The 24,894-nt window shown below is 40.8% G+C and overlaps 2 long non-coding RNA genes and 1 pseudogene across 2 annotated transcripts; 2 read left to right on the top strand and 1 right to left on the bottom strand.

Annotated features, from left to right (window-relative positions):
• The first annotated feature begins 940 nt into the window (after positions 1-940).
• The window catches only part of LOC107690587 (tripartite motif-containing protein 16-like protein), a 36,320-nt pseudogene continuing 12,366 nt past the window's right edge, over positions 941-24,894 (top strand).
• Positions 1,175-24,120, bottom strand: LOC107690589 (uncharacterized). The gene is made up of 3 exons (XR_001634459.1): positions 24,092-24,120; positions 11,008-11,011; positions 1,175-1,242 (listed from the first exon to the last, which is right to left on the bottom strand). It is a non-coding gene; the product is annotated as an uncharacterized LOC107690589 (long non-coding RNA).
• On the top strand, positions 19,532-21,137 carry LOC107690588 (uncharacterized). The gene is made up of 3 exons (XR_001634458.1): positions 19,532-19,636; positions 20,954-21,036; positions 21,105-21,137. It is a non-coding gene; the product is annotated as an uncharacterized LOC107690588 (long non-coding RNA).

Here is a 24,894-nt window from a genome sequence, read left to right on the forward strand (position 1 = left end):
GAATGAAGAACCTGCTTCACAGACTCGCAGACAAACCTGTTTTTTAAACACGTCCACATCAAACATTCAAGTGTCTGTAATCAGATGGGTTCTTAAATGCTGCTTTCACACCGCTTTCAGTTTTTGTTGTGTTTATTTTGTTATTGAGAGGAAAGCACGAAGGCGCAGCATGTTTACATATTCATCCAAACACCACTCAGCAGCTTCAGGTTCAGCTGTGTTTGCTCTGAAGCGCTGTCTTCTCTTGAATTGCATCCAGGAGGGCTGAATTACAGTCTTGGGCTACATTGCCACACTGCTCAAATCACATTATTGCCACTTACATCAGGTCATATGAGATCAAACGAATACTCGACAACAAAAATTATTGTTGACAATTTTTATTGTTGACATTGTGATAATGTTAACTAATTGTTTCAGCCCTATATTGGACATTGTTCCCCAAGTGTATTCACGCAATGTGAGAAACCATTTCGAAAGAGAATGCTGGCTTCTGAGCATCATGGCCTACTAATCATCCCATATATCTACTGACGGGCTTCATCACTCTGTGTCCTCTCTACTAATAAGCTGGTGTGTGTGGTGGGTGTTCTGGTGATCTTATGTTAAACAGCTTATTCAGGGCAGCTCTAAATAAAACCAATAGGACATTTTTGTATCAATTAACTGTATCTATATAGCAGCCTTAAATATTTGTAATCTTTTAAAGAAATTCAAAATCTGTTTTAATAAACTTCACTTTTCTAGTTATTTCAACTGATTTTGACTCTACTTAAGATATGATTATCAGCATGTGTGTGTGTATAGGAGACTCTATAGGAGCAGGAATGAGGAAACTGCTACAAAGACTTGCAGACAAACCTGTTTTTTTTTTTTTTAAACACGTCACACAAACAGAAAAAAAAACAGGAGTCACCTGATTTCAGTAGAAGAGAAGCTGAAGAGTAGTTGAGCTGCTGTGTGTTTGTGTTTCTGTATTCATGCAGTAAAATGGAAGAAGACAGAATTTCAGTAAATAAGAAGGAGTTCTTGTGTCCAGTGTGTCAGGATCTCCTGAAGGATCCAGTGGCCATTCCCTGTGGACACAGTTACTGTAAGATCTGTATTACAGACTGCTGGGATCAGGAGGATCAGATGAGAGTCTACAGCTGCCCTCAGTGCAGACAAACCTTCAGTCCAAGACCTGCTTTAGCTAGAAACACCATGCTGGCTGAAGTGGTGGAGAAACTGAAGAAGACCAAACTAAAAGCTGCTGTTCCTAATGGACCTGGAGACGTGGAGTGTGACATCTGTACTGGAAGAAAACACAAATTTGTCAAGTCCTGTCTGGTGTGTCTGGAGTCTTACTGTCAAACTCACTTTGAGCGTCATGAAGAGTTTCGCTCAGGAAAGAGACACAAAGTGACTGATGCCACTGGACGACTGCAGCAGATGATCTGCCATCAACATGAGAAGCTTCTGGAGGTTTTCTGTCGTCTGTCGCACTGACCAGAAATGTATATGTATATGTGTGCTGTGTACGACGGATGACCATAAAAACCACGACATTATACCAGCTGCAGACCAGAGGACAGAGAAAAAGGTATTTAAAACTAGAAATCAAGTTAATACTCAGTGCAGTAATCCAACAATCTGTTTATTTTCTGTGTGTAGAGCCGCAGCTTAATTACACAGAACACAGAAACACTGTCAGTGTGAAGCTCTATGTCCGTGTCAGTTTCACTTTTATAATACTTACACTTGCAGCATGAAGCAAGCCTTAATCTTCATGTTAATTAATGTACGATGGTGGTAAATGATCAATCATCCTTTTTGGACTTTGAACTTACAGCCATTAGTTATCAGCTCCACTTTTACTGGATTCATCTGTTCACATGATGATTTAGTGCCAGTAGTTTTCTGTGATGTTCACTATCATCTGTTTGTCCTGCAGAAGCAGCTGAAGGAGACACAGAAGACGTTCCAGCAGAGAATCCAGCAGAGAGAGAAAGATCTTCAGCAGCTGAGAGAGGCTGTGGAGTCTCATAAGGTGAGTCTGGAGAAGAAGAGAAGTTTGTCTCAGTCTCAGTTCAGACTCACTGAAGCCTGAATCACTGTGTGTCCTAACAGCGCTCTGCACAGACAGCAGTGGAGGACAGTGAGAGGATCTTTACTGAGCTCATCCGCTCCATTGAGAGAAGCCGCTCTGAGCTGATACGGCTGATCAGAGATCAGGAAAAGACTGCAGTGAGTCGAGCTGAAGGACGACTGGAGCGACTGGAGCAGGAGATCAATGATCTGAGGAGGAGAGACGCTGAGCTGGAGCAGCTTTCACACACACAGGATCACATCCAGTTCCTGCAGGTAACAGAGATCTAGAAGAACAGGATCATAGTGGACTTGAGCAGATTCTGCTGTGACAGAGACTCACAGAGAAACATTTCAGAGCGTGTTTTATTATATAATCATCAGTCAGACTCTCATCTGATGATCTTCTTTTGAAAGAGACACTGCTTATAAATGGCTTTCAGCTCTGGAAATCTCTTAGGAATCATTTCTCTGAGCTCTTTCTTCTGGAAGATATATTTAGCTGTCAAACACCACTAGCGCCACCAACAGTTCAAAACTTCACTAATGTTTAGTTGTGTTTTTATCTGATTTTTCCTTCTGATTTATTACTTCATGGAGAAATCAGTGAACTCAATAGTACTGATTCTGAGTAATGTTCATCAAAATTGGATCAGGTGATCCTCAAAACTGATAAAACTGACATTGATGAATTTGTCCATGAAGACAGCAAACATGAAATCAGGCTGTATATTAGCAATGCTTCAGCGTATTGAAACCAAAGCAAACCTGAGCGTGTCTTAAGGGGCAGTGGTGGGAAGAGTACTAAAAATGTTTTACTTATGTAAAAGTATTGCTACTTAAGGAATCATTTACAAGTAAATTATTAGTAAATTTTTACTTGAGTACAAGTAAAAGTACTGACAAACAATGTGACTCAAGAGTAAATAAGTAGTTTGCTGAAAAACGTCTCAGGTTACGTATGTAACCATGGTTCCCTGAGAAGGGATTGAGACACTGCGTCCTCTAGAGGTCGCTATGGGGGACGCCTTCAGCGTGACCGGTGTCTGAAGCATACATCTAAAAACGACAATAACATTGGCCGGGCGACAGCCTATGATGTCATTACCCTGCACGATCACAGTATAAAGCTCTTGTTCTATCCAGGCTGGACTATTGCAATGCTCTCTTGGAGTGAACGATTATGCAGATGATGCATTACTGTGCCATGTCAAAGAGGCACAAAATCACTTTCACTGACTTTTACATTAACTGTTCCCTCCTGGTGGAATGACCTGCCCAACTCAATGCAGCGATTCGTACGTATAGGTAAATTTTTTCAGTTTTGCAGAAATGTATTTAGAGGCACGAATTTTTAATGAGCCTATGTTGCTTTATTTACATTCGCATTCTGATATTTGGCAACATTTTTGTGGACAGAAGTTTACAGCATTTCACCAATATTCTGCCAAACTTAAAGCTCAAGGATTTGTCACGTTAAAAGCATGAGTAAAGTGAAGTGAAGTGAAGCATGATTTTAAGTCTTAAGGTATTCACTGACAAATAAGTTTGGGAACCACTGATATAAAGGAAGGTGTGACCGCAACATAACATGCACTATTTTTCCAAGTTGCTTTCAAGTGCCAGTCCTCTAGCTGTATTTTTAAGATCTACTCAAAAACAGAAATTGATTTTTTTTTTTGTAACCTGCATGTGTCAAGCCACCAAACCAGCTGATGCAACGAATAGAATTTATATCTACACAGAAGAAAGCCCTGTCTAGACTCTGCCCCGGTACGAGTTGTGTCGAGCTATTCATTAGTCTGTTTGATGAGAAAAATATGAAATTGATCAAATGGGTTATTAATCCGTACAACTGCAGCAGTGGAGGACTATTATTCTGCTGTCTGATACTGCGGAAGAACTGATGAAGGCACGGTTTGATCTTCGGCTGACCAATCAGCAGAAAAGAGCGTTTAATTCCCACCCACATGTAGAAATCGAATATTCAAGCTGTTTATTCATTTTTCCACCCATGAACGAAAAACGAAAATTTAAGCTGAATTCTCATTTTTCGTTTTTTGGAAAAAAACAAAAAAACAAAAAAGGAGCCATTTTCTAATTTTTCTACTTTCAATATTAAATCAAAAAACGAATGATACATGGATTCTCTAACTCTAGCACTTTCTATTCTATTTTAATTCTACTTTATCTATTTATCATCTTTTTGTTCCCTTTTTTTTAAACTAGCTTTCTATTTTTTCTATTCTATCAATTTTTTTTCTTTGTGTGTGTGTGTGTGTTTATATGTGTATATATGTGTGTGTATTTTATTTATATATATATATATATATACCTTGCTACGTGTACTGCGATAAGCTAACCGAGACTTGTCATTTGCACTTATATATTGTTGCTCTTTTGTTAGTTTTGACTGCTTTTATTCTCCTCATTTGTAAGTCGCTTTGGATAAAAGCGTCTGCTAAATGACTAAATGTAATGTAAATGTAAATGTATAAAAGGGCGCCGGGATAACACGTCATCCACTTCTTCGTCTGAAGCTAGCATCCGCAGCATGGCAAGGAAACTAGAGGACGCAGTGTTTCGTTGCCTTCTCAGGGAACCATGGTTACATACGTAACCTGAGATGTTCCCTTTCGAGGGAACTTCGAACTGCATCCTCTAGAGGTCGCTATGGGGAACGGTATACCCACGCCACCATGCTGAGGGGAGTGCATGCCAAACCACAGGCTAGCATTAAGTACCAACTCTACCAAAGCTTTAAGGGAGTTGCCCCTGGACAGTTAGACGGCTGTCAGTGACATTATCCCCTACGGCCAAAGGCCTAAGCTACATACCCCATAAACTTACCTGTTAGGGCCAGGACTCCTGGGCCCAGGGTAGAGCTCAAAGGTTTGGAATCAGGAAGAGATTCCTTTAAGGGGATACGACCAAGCGCCTAGAACCGTAACTAGGTCTTGGCCTGTCACCCAGGGGGCTACCGCTTGCTCTGCATGAGCTTGCTGAAGGAACTGTCTCGACAGACCCCTAGTAGCAACACCCTGTTAAAGTAGGTATCACTGAGGATACATAGGTATAGTGGTGCCCAAGGTGGAACCGGGGCCTGAACGACTCAAAGTAAGGGCACGCGTGTAACCACTACCATACAGGATTTTTAGAAAGAACGCAAAATGCTTGATGTGCGAACTTACCACAGCATGGATTTTAGGAAGTGCACAGAGACTTTGTGTGCGCACTTACCATAACATGGATTTTAAAGATACCGTTGCTAAGGGGTCCTAGAGACTGTTTACCAGACAGATCTAGAGCTTATGTGAACGTGACACTCTGAGGGAGCAGTCCACAGCATACACAGAGCGCACATAGATGGAAATGGCGCATCCCATAGAACAATACGTCTGAGAAGTCACCAACTCATCATCATGGTCATAATGCTGGTCTGGCTAGCAGTAAGTTACCTAGCTGATGGAGCATAACACACAGCTCTCAGCCGAGAGAGGGAGGCAGATGCTCGACCTACATGAGGGGAGCACTGCTAAAGTCCACCACGAGAACAGCCCACGGAATGGGGAATTCAACTCCTCTGAAGGGGAGGGAACTCGACGCTCGGAAGGAAGCAGCATGCTCATAAATAACCCTCTACAGTGAGGGGAGCGATGCTGACTAGATTAAAGGCATTGTAACCCCAATCCAGCCTCGTGCTCTCTACCCGCTAGAGAGCATGGGTCCTGCTTTAACCAGACCCGCAGAGCCTGGAAACAACAGGGCCCAAACATGCATTTTTTTTCCACCCTGCTCAGAATGTATCAACAGAGATACATTAGTTGAGTGGAGCCCAAGGCGACCGGGGACCTAAGCCAACTCAGAGAAAGGGAACAAGGCTGACAGCACGTAACCCTTACTATACAGGATTTTAGAAAAATGGGCAAAGCATAACGTGCACACTTATGTGGATTTTAGAAAAGTGCGCAAAGCATAACGTGCACACTTACCACTTATGTGGATTTGTAGAAAAGTGCGCAAAGCTTAACGCACTTACCATAGTATTTGGATTTTAGAGTTTTCCAAGCATCTGCATGCTCATAATATCCCTCTACAGTGAGGGGAGCGATGCTAACTAGATTAAAGGCATTGCATTGAAACCCCAATCCAGTCTCATGCTCTCTACCTGATAGAGAGCTTCATACCTCAGAGAACCCAGTGTACTCAGACCCACTCCACAGAGGGGCAACTCACTGGCTCACCATGATGACCATACAGGATTTTAGAAAGTGCGCAGAATGCTTAGCGTGCACACTTACCACAATGTGGATTTTAGAAAGTGCACAGAGCTTAGCGTGTGCACTTACCATAGCATGGATTTACCCTGCTCAGAAATGTATAAAAGAAATACATTAGTTGAGTGGAGCCCAAAGCGAGTACCGGGGCCTAAGCCAACTCAGAGAAAGGGAACGAGGCTGACAGCACGTAACCCTTACCATACAGGATTTGAGAAAGTGTGCAGAGTGCTTAGCGTGCACAATTAGCATAATGTAGATTTTAGAATGTGCACAGAAGCTTAGCGTGTGCACTTACCATAGCATGGATTTAGAAATATCCCGAAGCATTTGCTCACAGATGCCCAGAAGTCCTCAAACACTCAATCGGGAGCGGCAGGCTCAAAGACAACCCTCTGAGGTGAGGGGAGCACTGCCTGGCTTGACCTGAATAGAGGCAGCTTATCAGGGAAGCAGCAAGCGGCCCAACTACCTGATGTCACTACCACGGAGCTCAAGAGCGGAGAGTTCAACCCCTAGCGAAGAGAGAGAGGAACCAAGCTCGACTGAAGCGACCAATAGCCCAGGATAGAGGACCTAACTCTCGAATCAAGAGGAGGACTCACCCAGTCTGTCCAGGACCGGTGAGCTCAAAGGGACCCTCCTGCAGTGAGAGGAGCACAGCCATGCCCAGGGCAGATAGATCACAAATGGGACATCAGAAATGGGATCCTGCTAGAATGGGATCACACATTACAGCCGGAGTGCAGTATAATGTGGTTATCTGAGAAGGACATGATATAAATCATCTGTCCAACAACTGCAGACAGATCCACACTATACACTTCCTATATAAACAAAAGGAAATTACTGATAGGGAGAAATTTCCCGTCAGGTCCTTTCCATGTTCTCACCGCGTCCGCAACGTGCAGCATGCATTCAGCTCCCGCGGGAGCTAAACACGCTCCGCCCAACCACTAGATTACCTTGGAAATCAAGCGCGAACAAAAACCGCTGCCGCAAATGCGTTGCTATTCCCGCGAACGCACTCATGCAAACACTATCTACAAACTCAGGTAAATGCTGAAGTACTCACATCCCCCTCAGTAGTCCCGCGAATGCATCACGATGAGTACAAGCCGTCTTCTCGTGAGACAAGCACGTTCAATTAATGCTTATCCCTCACAAGAAATAATCAATGAATGCAGAGCGCATCCAACTCCTTCGAGAGCTGAACGTGCTTGCTCTTCACCACACACACACAGCAAGCAAGCCATTTGAAACTGCAGGTATCAGAGCAAAGCCTCTGGCAAGAAAACATGCACTCCAAGTCGTGTTTAGCTTAACGCTAACGTAAACAAACGGTCAGTGAAGACGACGAAGAGGATGACGTGTTATCCTGGCACCCTTTTATACTGTGATCGCGCAGGGTAATGACGTCATTGGCTGTTGCCGGCCAATGTTATTGTCGTTTTTAGATGTAGGCTTCTGACACCGGTCACACTGAAGGCGTCCCCCATAGCGACCTCTAGAGGACGCAGTTCAAAGTTCCCTCGAAAGGGAACTACTGAAGTTACTGCGTTACAAAGTACTTTAGTATTCTTTTTCTATTTTTACCCAAAATGAGGCGATGTGAGCATTATGGATTATTAAACACTCTCATGTAATGTCTGTTTCATAAGTGAGACTCATGGACCCAATATATTACATAGATCCAATATATTGTTGCACATGTGTTTTCTTTCACAACTGTTTACGTTCACTTACATAACTGACTGCGTTTACGAGGATATTTTGACATATCTGTGTGTGTGTATTTGTCCTTTCAAATGTAAAAAGACATGGAAGAGGACTCACACACTAGTATCACACACTATACAGTATGAGAGGCAGCGCGCAGGTCTTGGATGTGTGTGCAGCAGAGAAAACAGTGCACGAGTCTTATTGGCTTGAATAGTTTAAAATAGCTTTTTTCTGTGCATGAGTCTTCTTGCTTGAGTGATTTAAAATCGTATTAAATTGGCACAAAGGAATCGATATAAGGAATTTAAATTTTTATTTTTATAACAGGTATCCAATTTTTGATTCCCAAGCCTAGCTACGGGTTAATGTTAAATCAAATATTACTTTTTCGTTCCACCGAAAATATGCCTGGAGTCCACCGTTGCTATTCTAACAAACAACACTTTTACGTGCATCTGATTGACAGAAAAATCATTGTTGATGTTGAGGTTATTTCAGCTTTGTACTAAGTTTGCTTTGTACAATTAGTTTAAATGTGCTTTACCATTCAGCTGAACTGTGTGCATGCATGCATTTTAGACACTTAAATTGTTCGTTCTCCGTCCATGCAATAACTGCGTCCTTCTTAGGGTTGGGTATCGTTTGGGGTTTTTTCGATACCGGTGCCAAATCGATACTTTTAAAACGGTTCCAGTGCCTAAACTGTGCCTGAACCGATACTTATTAAAAATAAATAAATAAAACTTTCCCCAAAAAATGATGGATTGGTCATTAGCACGTATGAACACATGATGTCGGTTTCATTCATACTGGACGCCAGAGAGCGCCCTCGCAAAGAAAATCGACATATCCAGTCACAGAGGTAGCGGAACTCATGACCCTCCAGGAAATCCCTTATATGGACAAAGGCATCGCTACTATAGCTGTAACTGAGTAAACAGAACATATAAACGGTGCCATATTGGTACCAGGTTTCGGTACCCAACCCTAGTCCTTCTATCAACCGAGTTTTCTCTTTACTTAAACTGCTGAGTGCTCTGGTAATATCAATGGTATGACCCATTTCAGGAGCTGTCAAAATTACAATTTCAAATGAGAGCATAGCTCATACATTCACTAAAACATTGAAACGTTAATGATACTGATTAAAAATGCCAACGCCAGTGATTGACTGTCAAAGCAAAGCGTGGTTTGAATGCCCCGCCCCCAGCTGAACTGGAAGTTTTGTTTGGTTTTGCACCCGAGTCAGACCTGTCTGTTATTGTCTGAAGCGCAGTGCCCATCAAACGCCAGCTTGCCCTGTTTCTCCATCGGCACCTTTGTCTATTTTGTACTTTTGCCGAAAAATAAATGTAGCGAAGTTGAATATTTTATTTTTATTCAACTCAAGTAAAAGTAAAAGTACCACAATTTAATTATACTCAAGAAAGTAGAAAAAAATGAAAAATGTACTCAAGTACTGTAACGAAATTATTTGTAATTAGTTACTTTACACCTCTGCTTAAGGGTCCTTGTGAAATTTCTAAAGTTATAAATAATGGTCAATCTAATCGTAGCCTTTGAGCTGCTTTTCCTGAGCAAATCTACTCAACTCTACAATGAGACTCCATTGATGTGCTTGAGCTGTTAGATGGACATTTATGTTCTCAGCAAATGTTTTATCATCCAAACTATTTCCTAGAAAATTCACATAGAGTGTAAGTGTCAAATACTAGAATCTGTAGCCCTACTGTGATATAATGAATATGAGAAGAATGAAGCTGATGTTGTGAAAGTGCTAGATTGAGGTGAGTTACTAAAGATCAGTCAAGTCAACAAGAGCTGCGCAAATCTGATGTCGGTGCAGGTAATTGGGTGAAGGGAGGAGCTGATGAGTTTTGATTTCTGTTTTCTGTAGAGTTTCCAGTCTCTCTCAGCACCTCCTGAATCTACAGACGTAAATGACGATCTCTTCAGTTCTCTCGTCTCTTTTGATGGCCTGAGAGAATCTGTCCGTCAGCTGAGAGACAAACTGGAGGATTTCTGCAAAGAGGAGCTCGAGAAGATCTCAGACAGAGGTAAAGTCCTGGAGATTCATCTGCTCTCAGAAATGAGTCCATCTTCATCTCATATCATGGAGAACATCGTATTAGAAATGCCTTAGGAATGGATGCAGGATCATGAGAATCACACTATTCATGTCTGTTGATTTCCACAGTCACATTCACCAACATTGTTCCCAGGACCAGGAACCACTTCCTACAATGTAAGTCAGTAAGAAAACCAGCAGAAAACTCACTCAGGACTAGGAACGACTTCCTACAAAGTCAGTAAGAAACCAAGCAGAAAAACTCACTGTGTTCATGTTCTTCCTGTAGAAGGGGAAAGTAGAATTTTATAAATGATGTAAATGATAGGGCTGCCCTTGACTCAATATTTTTTCTGATCGACTAACAGTAGTTCATTTGAAGCGATTAATCGCACATTTATATTAATTAACCATATAATTCATAATAATGAGACTTTAATTGCCTATAGCCTATCAGTGCTCAAGCGCACACATAAAGCTTGCCACAGAGCACAGTAGAAGTAATGATTATGAATGTTTCAGGGAAAAAAACAGCAAGAAGACTCATAATAATTCATTGATAAACTAGGGTTCCCTATCGATACTTCACTCGTACTGCATCTTGCTTAAGACGCTAAGGGCAAACTTATTTTTCTCCGAATACTGAAGCCTTTTTCAATCACGCAGTGAAACTGCACAGCCATTGGTTCGTGCAGTGTATTAAAAACGAACCAATGGCTCGGCAGCACCATTTTGGGTGGGCCATCTGGCTATATAAGCGTGCACTTCGCCATAGGATCCTCAGATTTCTTCTCCTTCAGCGACGACTACAGATCTTCGCACTACAAGACTATGAAGCCTTCGCCGTGAACAAGCCTCGCAGCAGATCAAGACCCCTCTCTGCTCGGCTGACTTTGCCACTCTTCAGCTGCCTTTGGCGTCTGCAGCAGCGTGGTCTCCCGGTCCCCTGCCGCTATCCGGCGACTATTAGAGCAAATTTCTAGAGCAAATTTCCGGCGTTGTTACAAATGCAGCGCCACTACTGTCGCTCGTGCAGGGCTCCCCTGCACACCGCTGATGGTCACGGCAAGTGCGTTTCATGCTTGGGCGCTGCCCACGCTGAAGCTGCACTTAACGAGACGGAATGTCCCCATTGCGAGGATATGAGTCTCTCCTCTCTGCGCTCGCGGATAGCTTTCTTTTCAGAAAGCGACTCCGCCCCTCGCCCTCCCACTTCCTTCCTCCCAGGAACCTGTGAGGAAAATGCAGCTGGGCAGAGGATCTCAGCGCTCGGTGATGAGTGAGCTCATGCCGGCTGAGCCCCCGCATGCCTCACTCTCTCCACATAGAGAGGCTTCCCCTGTCCTCTTCTCGCACTCGGACCAGCATCCCTCTGTGGCTACAAGTGATCTGGTTTCGTTCGGTGGAAGTGAGTGTGACGCCATGGACGACGGTGTGTCTCTGGCTGCCTCAAATGCGGAGGAGCTGTCGGGCTCGTCTTTCGCCCCCGCCCCCCCGCCATCTGCAAAGCCCAGCGCTGCCAGCACAGGCATGGACGCCGAAGTCTTTTGCTTTCTGTCTAAGGCTGTTCAAGAGCTGGGTTTGGATTGGTCTCTGCCGGAGTAGCCCACCCGCAGCCGCCCGGATGAATGGTTCTTCGGATGAGTGCCGTCAAGCCCCTCGACAACGAGCTTCTCCATTCTTTCCGGAAGTCCACGAAGAGATCACCAGATCTTGGCGTGCCCCCTACTCTGCCCGCCTGCGTACCTCCTCTTCGTCTGCCCTCACTATGGTCGACGCCGCCGAAGAAAAGGGGTATGACAAACTGCCTGCCCTGGATGAGTCAGTGGCCGTGCATCTCTGCCCGCCCATGGCCATCAGCTGGAAGACAAAGGTCGCCCACCTGTCCAAGCAGTGCAGGACTAATTCAGCACTCACTGGAAGGGCCTACTCGTCTGCTGGACAAGCGGCCTTGGTGCTTCACTCCATGGCGGTCCTCCAGGTCCTTAAGGCCAAACTTCTCCAGAAAATGGACCAGTCTGGACCGGACCCCGCGGCTTGCAAAGAGCTATCCAGCGTGACCGACCTGGCTTTACGCGCCACAAAGATGACGGCTCAGGCGATCGGTAGATCCATGGCCAGCCTTGTGGTGCTTGAGCGCCACCTATGGTTGACCCTCACAGAGATCAAGGACACGGATAAAGTCCCCTTCCTCGACTCTCCGGTCTCCCCCTCTGGCCTGTTTGGATAATGATAATTAGGCGATATTTTGCTGAGTGTGTTATTGTACTGTGGACAGCTGACTCCTAAAGTTTTTGATATTCTTCTTGTGTGGTGGTCAGTTCATAGCAGAGACAGAAATGAATCGTTTCCAATAAGTTTAAATAGATTTTTACCTTTTATGGGCATTATAAAAAAAAATAAAAAATACTTTAAATGTGAAATTAAAACTGCCAACAGGAGGCAGTAAGTCACTGTTAATAGGTGAGTCATTGCGACTGAATCGAATCATTTAAACAGTTGATTCATTCAGGAACGAAACATGTCATGTTGCTCAGAGGTACAAAACTGTGCTGTGGCTTTGTTTTGAATTATTTTTGTTGTCGAAATAGAGCAGAAACTGGCGATATGGTGTCTAAAACGTAAATCCCTTAATATTAACTAACTTCTTGTTTATTGAACTGTTTTAAAAAATCAATATCACATTTCTAATCATGCTAAATTTTGGAGAAGAAAAACGGCACTCTTCTTGTGATATTAACTTTATGAAATTATATAAATATATACATTTTCTGTCTCCATGTCTTGAATTTGTGATCATTCTAAATGTTTTTAATAGACTGAATCAAGCACTAGTCTAACCTGCTATACTTCATCACGTGATGAATGTGTGCACTCTGTAGTGTGTTTTGCATGGTTTTTGCGATATACTCGGTCAAATCGCACATCGTTAAAACAACGATTACGAAATTGTCGCAGACAATATATGTATCGCACACCCCTTGTTCTGACCAATGTTCTTAATTACCACACAGACCATCTGTTAATGACCTGTCCGTCACGGACTACTGACTTCACCACTTTCTGTGGATTTTTTCCCCCTGCGTCTAATAAAATTGTGATCGACTATGCCTCTATTACGGGGCAGCCCTAATAAATTATGATTTGCACAGATATCTGTTCATCTGAGACACTGATGATACACTGAACATGAAGAGTTCAGCTACATGAAAAGATCAAACAGATTCATAATTTCTGATTCTGATGTGTTTTATCTCCATCAGATTCCCATCAGCTCACTCTGGATCTGAACACAGTGAATAAACGACTCCGTCTGTCTGAGAACAACAGAGTGATTACTAACACTGGCACAGATCACCAGTATACTGATCATCCAGACCGATTTGATGAGTGGTCACAGGTGTTGTGTAGAGAGAGTGTGTGTGGACACTGTTACTGGGAGATTGAGTGGAGTGGAGATGTGTATATATCAGTGTCATATAAGAGCATCAGCAGGAGGGGACGAGCAGGAAGGGATATGGTAATGAGTGTTTGTTTGGATATAATAATCAGTCCTGGAGTTTGTTCTGCTCTCCCTCCAGATACTCATTCTGGCACAATAACATAGAGACTGCTCTCCCTGTGAAGTCTATCAGCAGTAGAATAGGAGTGTTTGTGGATCACAGTGCAGGAACTCTGTCCTTCTGCAGCGTCTCTGACACAATGAGCCTCATCCACACAGTCCAGACCACATTCACTCAGACGCTCTATCCTGGGTTTTGGGTTTGTATTGGATCATCAGTGAAACTGTGTTGATGGATCAGAATAGACTGACATTCTACTTATAATGTAGAGAGATTCTACTTATAATGCTTTGAGCCGCATGATGAATCAGTAACAGTGAGATGTTATAGAGTCTTTTCTTTTCTCTTTATGACATTAATATTGCAGCTGAACTTCAGTCAGTGAAATAACATGTCAGAATAAATGTGTAATAAATCCTCATATTCACTTTTTTCTTCACCGCGGAAGCAAGCCTATGAGCGAGACTTCCGGGTCATTAACTGCTATAAATAACGACAAGAATAACAACGTGCAGTAAACGGTAAAACTGTTTGCACTACAAACCAGTGCGTTAATAATTAAGATAATAGATTAAAATAATATGCTAAGACACACCGATTTTCAATATCAAGCCGCAAAACTAACTGTTTTATACAGCTAAAAATAGCTGGAAGCGGATGAGACCGGAAGCTAGACCCATAGAATTTATGGCAAGAAAAAGGTGGATAGACAGTAAGATCTGTGTGTGTGTGTGTGTGTGTGTGTGTGTGTGAGTGTGATTCGGTGACTGTGTTTCTGTGCTTTTCTCTGTTTGTGTTGATGGAAATCAGTCTTTTACTTTTATTTTAGTGTCACAATTTTTATTATTACTATCAAAATTACTTTTTTTAGTTCAAATGATCACACAGAGTCAATCATTAATTTTCATTATTCACCTTATAGAGCTCCAGCACTTTTCAGCGTTTTGCGTTCTTCTGTCTTCCAGCGTCACGAACCGCTTTTTTATTGTCACACATCTAGCTGTTATCCTCAGAATTCATTTTTAGGTTACAGCTTGTTAATAATTTGTGTTACAGTTTGTCTCGATTGTTAGCACACTTTAACTGATTAATTTGGACCAATTTTTCAAACCCTAAATTCTCAAAAATGTAAACACATTTCACCTGTTTTCACACATGATCCAATTTGCTCAATGCTTTCTGCAAATCTCTAAACTAGTGCCTTGTTCAGACTGTCAGTATAAATATGATTAGGAATGTGTGTGTCCGATTGGACTGTCCGCACTGTGCATAGTAAGTGTCCTGATCTGATCTGTGTGTCCCGTGGCGCTCTTTCATTTTGCTGACAATCAGACACAGTTTTAAAATGACCGTGTGTAAAAATATCATCCCTGTGTAACTCTAGAGATTGTGTGGTTTCTGGTTCTCTGTGCTGCTTTACTCTCTTCAGATGAGTATTTCTGATCTAATGGTATCTTCAGCTGACAGTTTTCATATGATGCAGCTGAGACCGAATATTATATTAAACAGAAACTTTTGTGAATGTGTTTACTGTGAGGCTCACACATCTTCACATTGTGTTTTAAGGCTGTTGTGATTGTTTGGGACGCTGGTTTAATGCTTGTTTAAAGTCGGCATGACATTTTCTGGAATGATTCTTTTATTTTCATTTATTTTTATTTTTACAACTGACTTTGCAGACAAATAACTTAATTTTTCAGAGTGAATATGTGAGTGTAACTCATCAAAAGAGGCTGATTGTTACATTTTACATTATATTTATGCATTTGGCAGACGCTTTTATCCGAAGCGACTTATTATATTCAGCATTGCTAGTGCCTTGTTTGCGCTACAGGAATACTTGCCTATTGTTTCCTCTGATGGAGGTGTGTTTGAGGTGAGAAAGCAGCTGTGTGTGTGAGTGTGTGTGTTTTGTGAGTCAGCGTGTTTAATGGTCACCTGGTTAAGCAGCTGAGTGCCTCTATTTGTGTCTCAATATTTTACGGTAAACGCGGCTCTTTTCTGCCACTGGTCACCATTGCTAACGGTGAGTCACACACACACACACACACACACACACACACACACACACTTAGAGCTCAACAGGTGAGACAGTAACACCTGGAGAGACGAAAGAGAGATAAATAAGTGCACTAAAAGAGACAGAGAATTACTTGTTTTCTTCAGTTCTTTTTGGTTTTGTTTAAAGGGGTTCAGAGAAAATCCACTCATCTTTCACAAATCCTCATTCCAAAGGGTTTAATGCTTGCGCAATAGAAGAATACCATTCTGTAGGCCTACCTTTAAAACAAAATACATTTGAGTAATTTTTTATTATATTTGTAGGTATTTCGAGTCATTTCTCCCACTTCCCTCTCACGCCGCACAAACTCGAAGCACCGTATCCTTTTACCTGCTACGACAAATGCAAAAGAAGAAAGGGGTCAGAAGAAATGGGACCCTGTAATCTGCCTAAATCTCTACCTGTGGGATAGCGGATGGGAAGAACAATTTAGCAGGAACAGAAAAACGTAAAAGTTGCTGGCAGGAGCGGGAAGAAATATAACTTGGTTTAATAGGTGAGGAACTGAATCTTGCATGAAAGGGACTGAATTTATTTATTTATTTAAAGGACAACTCACATTAATCAACATTTCTGTAAATGTGCCAGTGTTAGCCAGCCGGCTAATTTTCAACTGCAGTCCTTTGGCAGGATGTTTCAGAACCCTGTAAGATATCAAGAATAAACAAAAAACAACAAGACATCAGTACACTAACACACTAACAACATGTTATCCATGTGTTTAGTGCTGTTTTATGTTTGATAATTAAAAGAGTTTCTGGTAAGTCGGCTAGTATTGTGGTTACCACTGGCTGAAGTATGAATAAGAGATATAAGTTAATGTGAAGTTAATTTGAAATGAATTAGATAATATATTATTATTAGTTAGAACAACTTAATCTTTTTGAGTAGAAGAACTGATGCTTCAAGAGACCTCCTGCAAAGCTCCTGAGAAACTCTGCTCAAGTGCACCGAGGACAAAAGCTGTTTTAAAGGCAAAGGATGCTCACACTAAATGTTGATTTAATTTAGTTAATAAAAGTTAATTAAAAAATAAAAGCTATTTATGCCATTATTTTTGAAAGCATCCTCACTTTACAGCATTTTTACACAAGTGCCTACAACTTTTAACAGCACTGTAGCTTTGCAGGAGGTTTCTTGAAGCGTCTCGGAGACACAGTTCTTCTGGATTGAGTCAGTCTCAGTTTGTTCTGTTTCTTCATGTCATTCCAGACAGACTGCTGATGATCAGATCTCTGTGTGGAGCACACAAAAAATTAATGGCAAAATTAATGTTTGAAAATGTAAACAGATATTTCCTACTGACACACTACAGCAAAAGATAGAAATATCTGATTTAAAACATTTTTTTTTTTTGGTGAAAATACTAGTGGCCTAAGACTTTTGCACAGTACTGTATATATAAATATCCTGCTATTCCATAAACACTAGGCTTGCTGCAGTAGTCTGTGTTACACGGTGTTTGGTTGTACACAGATTACATTACTTGCCCACTGCGCCACCACCCTCACTTTTGTATAGAAATAAAAATGTAGTTCAGCTGGTAAACATACGCTACAATTCTAAACTGAAAGCGTCTGCTCTGCTCCATACAGCCAGGATTGCCAGGTCTGCGTGACAAAGTATGTGACCCATACTCTGAATTTGTGCTCTGCATTTAAAACATCCAAGTGCACACACACACAGTGAAGACCTGGTATTGAAGGTGGAAGAGAGCGCTGGTCATTCACTCCGCCCACCGACAATCCCTGCCGGACCTGAGACTCGAACACGCAACCTCTGGGTTACAAGTCCGACTCTCTAACCATTAGGCCATGACTGCCCCCAAAACTAACCCATGCCAGTCAAAAATAGCCCAAAGTAGCACAATGGACAAATATCAAAACTCAAAATATATAATTTCAATACCTAAACATGTATTTTACAGCCACTGTTATCCACATTATGAACGATCCCGCACAGGGCTCTAAATGGAAGCCTCACACATAGATTACAGGAAACAAATTTAAGTTATAAAACATTGTGGGAGCATTATTTAGACATGTTTTTAAGAGTGTACTGTATCTATAAATTTATCAATATCTGATCATATGCTTTATTTATGTAAGATAGAAAGAAGAGGAGCTCACACATCACATAATTCACTTTATTAAACATTTTTAGTCAGTTATTATGAAATAAACAGTGGTAGCATTTTGATAGCTATATGAAATTTTACTTGTCAGATTCAGTGACAGCCAACTGCAACATTATTGAGTAATTACATTAACTAGTAATAAGAATAGAGATAAGATGTACATTTATCAGGAAATCAGAATATGTTATACAAGCGCTAAAACATCTCATAAGGAAACCATTCTTAGTAGTAGACTATCACATTAGCAGACAACAGCAGCAGCATTAATGTTTCATGTCTTTTCTATATAAGCATTTAGATGCTCGTGACAATATCTAGCTTGTTTTCTTTAGTCTTAAGACATGAAACATCTTTTCCAGCACTGATCATTCGGCTTCAGCGTCTGATCTAACGTGTGTGCTCCCGCACGAACATTTGCTGAACAGCGACCCCTGCTCACAGTTTTCGCTAGGTCACCGATTTCGGCACAACACCGGTATTCAGGAGCAGCGAGGAGAAGATGTCTGGAAGATTCTATTCGATTTGTTCAGTAAAGTTTCTCCTCAGATAGCAGACCAGCTCCTCTAAATGCTTGACTTCACACATAGACTGGGTCCTCGCTCTGAGGGAGCTCGCTCAAGCTGCTGCATTATCATACAATTTCTTTCACGCAAAGTCTGAGATCAAATCTGGAGGGATGTCAGAACCGCAACCGTTCTCAAAGAAAGGAAAATCAGGAGTTTTGAAGACTTGACGCAAAGCACCAAAGACACCAGGAACGATCTTTGGCCCCTTGTCGAACAAGCGAGAAAGCAGGGGAAGAGAGCAGGCTTCAGAGGGGAATAGAATCTAAAATTATAATAATCCGAAAGCAATGAAAACTGTATCTCTTTATTCATCATTTGTGTCCTTTTGAGATGTAAATATATTACTTTGTTGTTGTTTTTTTTTGTTAGCCTGGCAACACATCTGTTTGTATGTATATTCTTTTATTTTTTTTATTTTCTTTCTGTGTGTAATTGTAGCCTACTGCTTTTTTGCTTTAATGTTCATACCGTTTAATAAAATCTGGAAAAAAAAACAAAAACAATCTGATCTTCCGATCTGAAAAATTGGCGAACCTGCTCCCAGGCTGCGTTCCACTCCACTTTTAGGGTGCGTCTCAATCAGCTCCCTAGCTCCCGAGCTTGTGAATCAGCATATCTGTCACAATTCACTCGGGGAGCAAGGAACGAGGAAACGAGGAGTTCTTGAATAACAGTCTTTAATAATCCACAGGAAAACCGAGAACAAGGAGGACATTCAACAAGTAGACCAGACGAACAAGAACTGAAAGGACTAGGGCTTTCAAAGACAGGATAGAGACACACCTGGAATCAAATTAACACAATCAACATGAGGAAAAAACTGGGTCACAGGGGCAAAAACACGCACAGATAAGTCCATAATCCGGACAATATCGTGTACATGAATCTGGGCACTGCCGCTGTCGCCTCTGGCTTGCTTAGTTGGGGACACTTAATATCCAGCAATATTGTTGACTTGATTGCACAGATACTATTTAAACTGAACTGAGCTGCTTGATGACATCACTGAATTCAATAATGAACTGCCTTTAACTGCTCTCACATTGTCTGTTCTCTTCCTGTAGAGACATTAATCCTGACAACATCCTGCTGACGGCGGACGGTCACATGTGATTGGCTGATTTTGGCTCCTCTCCGGCTGTAGGATGATGGACTGCTGATGTTTGCGCTAGCGGTGAGCTAAAGGATCTGAAGCCCTGACTGTTTTATTACTATGCCCTGTAAGCATCATCACTGAGTTTTCATGCACATTAAAATCATTTCTATTAGAACCGCATGTTTGCTCTCTGCACATCCAACAGTGTCTACTTACATGTAGATACTTACATGCTTACATGTGTTCACTCCAGACAAGAACCGTCACTGAGGCTCTACTTCTTACCGACATGTAAACTGACCAACCATCTGTAAAAACTTACAGCAGCTGCTTCAGGAATCTGTAACTTACTGTAGAACTTATCGCTATAATACAGGTCTGTGACAGACTTTTCTTCGTGTCAGTGCAACAATTCAATAAACAAGAAATAAATATTAAGTGACTTAAATTGTTGAGACAATATTGTCTTTTTTACACTATTTCGCTAAAGAAAATGGTTCCAAACAAAGCCATGTTGTGTGACTCTGCAGCAACACACAACGCTGTTTCCTTACTGAATGAATTTGCGTTTCACAAATCAGGTAAACAAAATCTTATTGCAACTTTTTATCTGACAGTTCGGACTTCTCACAATTGCACAATTGAGTTTGTCTTGCAATTATGAGTTTATTTACGTGATTTGTCTCCTTTCTTTTGACGAAAATAAAGAGGTTTTTGGTAAAGTTTTTATCTTTTTGAATACCTTTTAGTATCGTCTTATTTAGTCAAAGAAATTGCATGTTGATATAGTCTTAGTTATCGTTTATTGACCTTATTGTCTTCTCGTCTTCGTCTCGTCTTAGTCAAGGGAAAAAAGCTCGTCAACGAACATTTTCCGTCATTGTCTTCGTTAACGAAATTAACACTAGCCCTGACAAAATCAAGCTTCCACACTCTAAAAATGTTGCTCATATTAAAAATTTAAAAATTCTACCTTTAAAATCTTACATTACCTTAATATTTATCGAAATATTTTAATTTAAAAATAAATGTAAAAAATATATTATACTGGCTTATACAAAAAAAATGGTGTAGAAACAGTTTTCACTCAGAAATTGAAAGTTAATTTCACGATTAATTACAAAGAAACGTCAAGTAACATGTTGAATTAAACATTAAATTTTGATGTAGAAAAACTGAAATTGTATTTTATTTTAAACTATACTTTCTTTGTTTTATTTACAACTTCAAAAAAGTATTTTTTTACAGTGAACATTTACTGTATAATACTGTACATGTTTTTTTTAAGTAAAGTGTATGAATGACCATTTCAACAGAATTTACAGTAAAAACCAGATGTCCAGAAGTCCCTCAGAGATGCATCACATTTGATTACATTGTTATTCCTTTTTTTAGGCAACTGTCACAATAGAAGAAGAGCACAGACAGTTATCTTCCAAAACGGGTGTTTATTAACATATGGGCAGAAACACAAGCAGGTTAGTGACTGGTTTCAATGAGCAGCAATGTAACTGAGTTGAGGACAACAGTCCTTTTAAATCCACAGGTGCAGTAGGACAGAACGAAGAAGACTGAAGACCGGATATAAACAGGTGTGTATCACAGGTAGGTAGTCAGGTGGGTAGTCCGGTAGGAAACAACAAGACCTGACAACTGTGAGTGACTGAGAGTGCTTATGTAGGAGTCCTTGATGAGCTGGTGCAGCTGATCAGAATTCAGGTGATCAGGTGATGTGTTAACTGCATTATTTTAGTGTCTTGCGTGTTTTTTGATGGAATGCACTGAAATGCCACTCCGTAATGCACTGTAAAGTAATTTTTTTTTAAATGTTTGTAAAACAAAGATTATTTGTGGTATATTTTACAAGAAAATACTATTTTTCATTTTTAATTCAAAGTATTTACTTGCTTTTCCTTTGTAAATATCTGTGAAATTGATGAGCAATTTCTGAGTGAAAATAGTTTCAAAATAAATCCATTGCGTCTGAAATGTTATCGCCATATTTTTACAGTGAATTTGTGGCGTCCACAGCTGCCAGATTTTTTCTGTTGTAACATACTGTAAATACGGTGGATTATTTTTACGGTGCATGATGGTAAAGCCGGGTGCAGAGTATTTTTAACACTTGACACATGAGACAGAGATTCTGCACATCTATCAGACCGCAGGAATATGAAGGTGTTACAGTACGAGAGAATGAGCACGTCTGGAATCTGAAACAGTGAGTTTTTGTGCTGACTGTGTTTCTCTGCCACTAAAAGGAATACATGCTATTAGAGAAACTCAATCCTCCAGCATTAAAACAGTGACGCAGCAGAGCTTCTTCTTCTTCTTCTTGGTGTTTAATGGCGGATGGCATACAACTTTTAGGTGCATTACCGCCACCTACTGATTAGGAGTGTGGATCAGGACCGTACTCTTCACTAAATTCGATTATATAATCCCATGTCCTTTAAATAACGCATTAAAAATTGAATGTTTTTATCCCCTGATTTATTCCCCAAAATGTTCATCAAATTAAGTTTTTCTTTATTTTCCTTGAGGACATCAATCTGTATCTTTCTTTCCTTTCCGTATCTTGAACACTTCATTATAACATGCTCTACATTTTCCTCCATAATACAATATTCACATTTTCCAGTTTCATGTCTCCCCATTCTCTTTAAACTGCTATTAAGAGCAGTATGGCCAAATCTAAGCCCTGAGATTATAGTTTCCTCATGTCTATTTCTTCCTGTTATTCTGTACTTACCAACAATTCTTTGAATGCTATAAAACCATCTCCCTGCTCTTTCTTCTTCCCAATATTTCTGCCATCTATTCTTCACATGTTGCTTGATTAAACACTTCATTTCACTCTTACCATACTTTATCTGCATATCTATGTCTACTTTCTTTGTTGCTTCCTTTGCATATTCGTCTGCTAACTCATTTCCTTTTACTCCCACATGCGCTGGTACCCAACAGAAAGCTACATAAATTCCCATCATCTGGATCCTATATATTGTTTGAAGAATCTCAATCATTATATCTGCTCTGCTCTCTGAATGACATGTTTTAATTGTAATTAAAGATGAACTTGAATCAGAACATATGAATGTCCGCATTGGCTTATTTTCCTCCACCCATTGCAATGCCAGTAAATTGCAATAATTTCACCAGTGTAAATTGACAAATTATCTGTGATTCTTTTACTGGACGCAGCAGATCTGACTGCGGCCCAAAACCTCCAGCGGCTCCTGAAGGCCTCTGTGTGTCCCAGCAAACTAAAATATGTTCTAAGAACGTTTTTCTAACGTTCCATTAATGTTATGAAAACGTTATTTCTGAATGTTCTCTCAAGATCTAGTTTTTAAATGTTTTAAAAAAATTCTCGGTTATGTGAATGATAAAAATAACATTGGAATATTATATTTTGTTGCAAACATTATAAAAATTTTATTTTTGAATTGTTCAGACTGTCAGTTTAAATCTGACTTTTGTGCATATCTGATTGGAATCCGATCATGTTTAGACAGTGTGAACAGAAATAAATCCCATGTTACCATTAGGACTCTTTTATCAGGTCTCTGGGGCTGGGCTCGCAGGACGGCTTTTTATTCTGAGCTTATTAAACCGAGGTCTTGACTTTCTGTGGTTATAAAAAAAACCCAGGATGTCTTTCGAACAGAGTAGACGTGTGAAGCTCAGCATCCTGGCAAATATGCCCATTGGCCTCTGAGCATCATGACCTCCTAATCATCCCCTTATATCTACTGATGGGCTTCATCACTCTGTCTCCTCTCCACCAGTAAGCTGCTGTGATTTGGGTGTTCTGGAGCACTATGGCTGCCGTCTCGTCGTCCAGGTGGATGCTGCACGCTGGTGGTGGATGAGGAGATCCAACCTCACAATGTAAAGCACTTTGAGTGTCTAGAAAAGCACTATATACATGTAACAAATTAATATTATTATTGTGAAGAGCAGTAATAAATTGTTAATTTGTGTAAAAACTAGCTAATTTGTGTAAATACAGTTAATATGTTGTCTTATGGACTATAAATAAGCATCTGTCATGTCAAACAGCTTATTCAGGGCAGCACTGAACAAACAAAAAAAAACAGGACATTTTTGTATCTGTCTTTCAAACGTCAAAATTTGTAATCTTTTAAAGAAATTCAAAGTTGATAAACTTCACTTTCTAGTTAAAAATTGCTTTGTATTTGAAAATGATTTATATTCTACTTCCTAGCATAATTCAAATTCATTAATTGTTTAGTAATTTAAAGGTGTTCTCAGTTAATTTTACTGACGCACAACACTGACATGAATAGAACAGACACTGTAAAAACTCACAACGCACTGCACTCTCAGTGTGTGTGTTTGTGTGTGTGTGTGTGTGTGTGTGTGTGTGTGTGTGTGACTACTGGAGCAGGAACGAGGAACTTGCTTTACAGACTCGCAGACACACCCCTTTTACTCACATGACTCAAACACAGAACCAGGAAACAGGAATCACATCAGTTCAGGGAAAGAGAAACTGAAGTGTAGTACCTGCTGACTGTGACGCTGGAGCTGGAGATATGCAGTGTGACGTCTGTACTGGAAGAAATTACAAAGCCGTTAAGTCTTGTCTGATGTGTCAGGAATCTTACTGTCAAAATCATTTTGACCATCATGAGGAGTTTCATTCACATAAGCCACACAAAGTGACTGATGCCACTGGACGACTGCAGGAGATGATCTGCCAGAAACATGAGAAGATCCTCGAGGTTTTCTGTCGCACTGACCAGGAATGTATATGTATGCTGTGTACGATTATTGAACATAAAAACCACGACATTATACCAGCTGCAGACCAGAGGACAGAGAAACGGGTATTTAAAACTACCGATCAAGTTTATACTCAGTGCAGTGATCCAACAGTATGTTTGATTTAGTGCCAGTAGTTTTCTGTGAGGTTCACTATCATCTGTTTGTCCTGCAGAAGCAGCTGAAGGAGACGCAGAAGACGTTCCAGCAGAGAATCCAGCAGAGAGAGAAAGATCTTCAGCAGCTGAGAGAGGCTGTGGAGTCTCATAAGGTGAGTCTGGAGAAGAAGAGAAGTTTGTCTCCGTCTCAGTTCAGACTCACTGAAGCCTGAATCACTGTGTGTCCTAACAGCGCTCTGCACAGACAGCAGTGGAGGACAGTGAGAGGATCTTTACTGAGCTCATCCGCTCCATTGAGAGAAGCCGCACACCACTAGCGCCACCAACAGTTCAAAACATCACTTTTTCCCATTTCCACATTTCAGCTTTTCACCTAATTTTTCCTTCTCATTTATTATGTCATGGTGAAAACAGAGAACTCGATAG

This window comes from Sinocyclocheilus anshuiensis, unplaced genomic scaffold (assembly GCF_001515605.1).
Source record: "Sinocyclocheilus anshuiensis isolate Anshui unplaced genomic scaffold, SAMN03320099.WGS_v1.1 scaffold1865, whole genome shotgun sequence".
NCBI lineage: Eukaryota > Metazoa > Chordata > Actinopteri > Cypriniformes > Cyprinidae > Sinocyclocheilus > Sinocyclocheilus anshuiensis.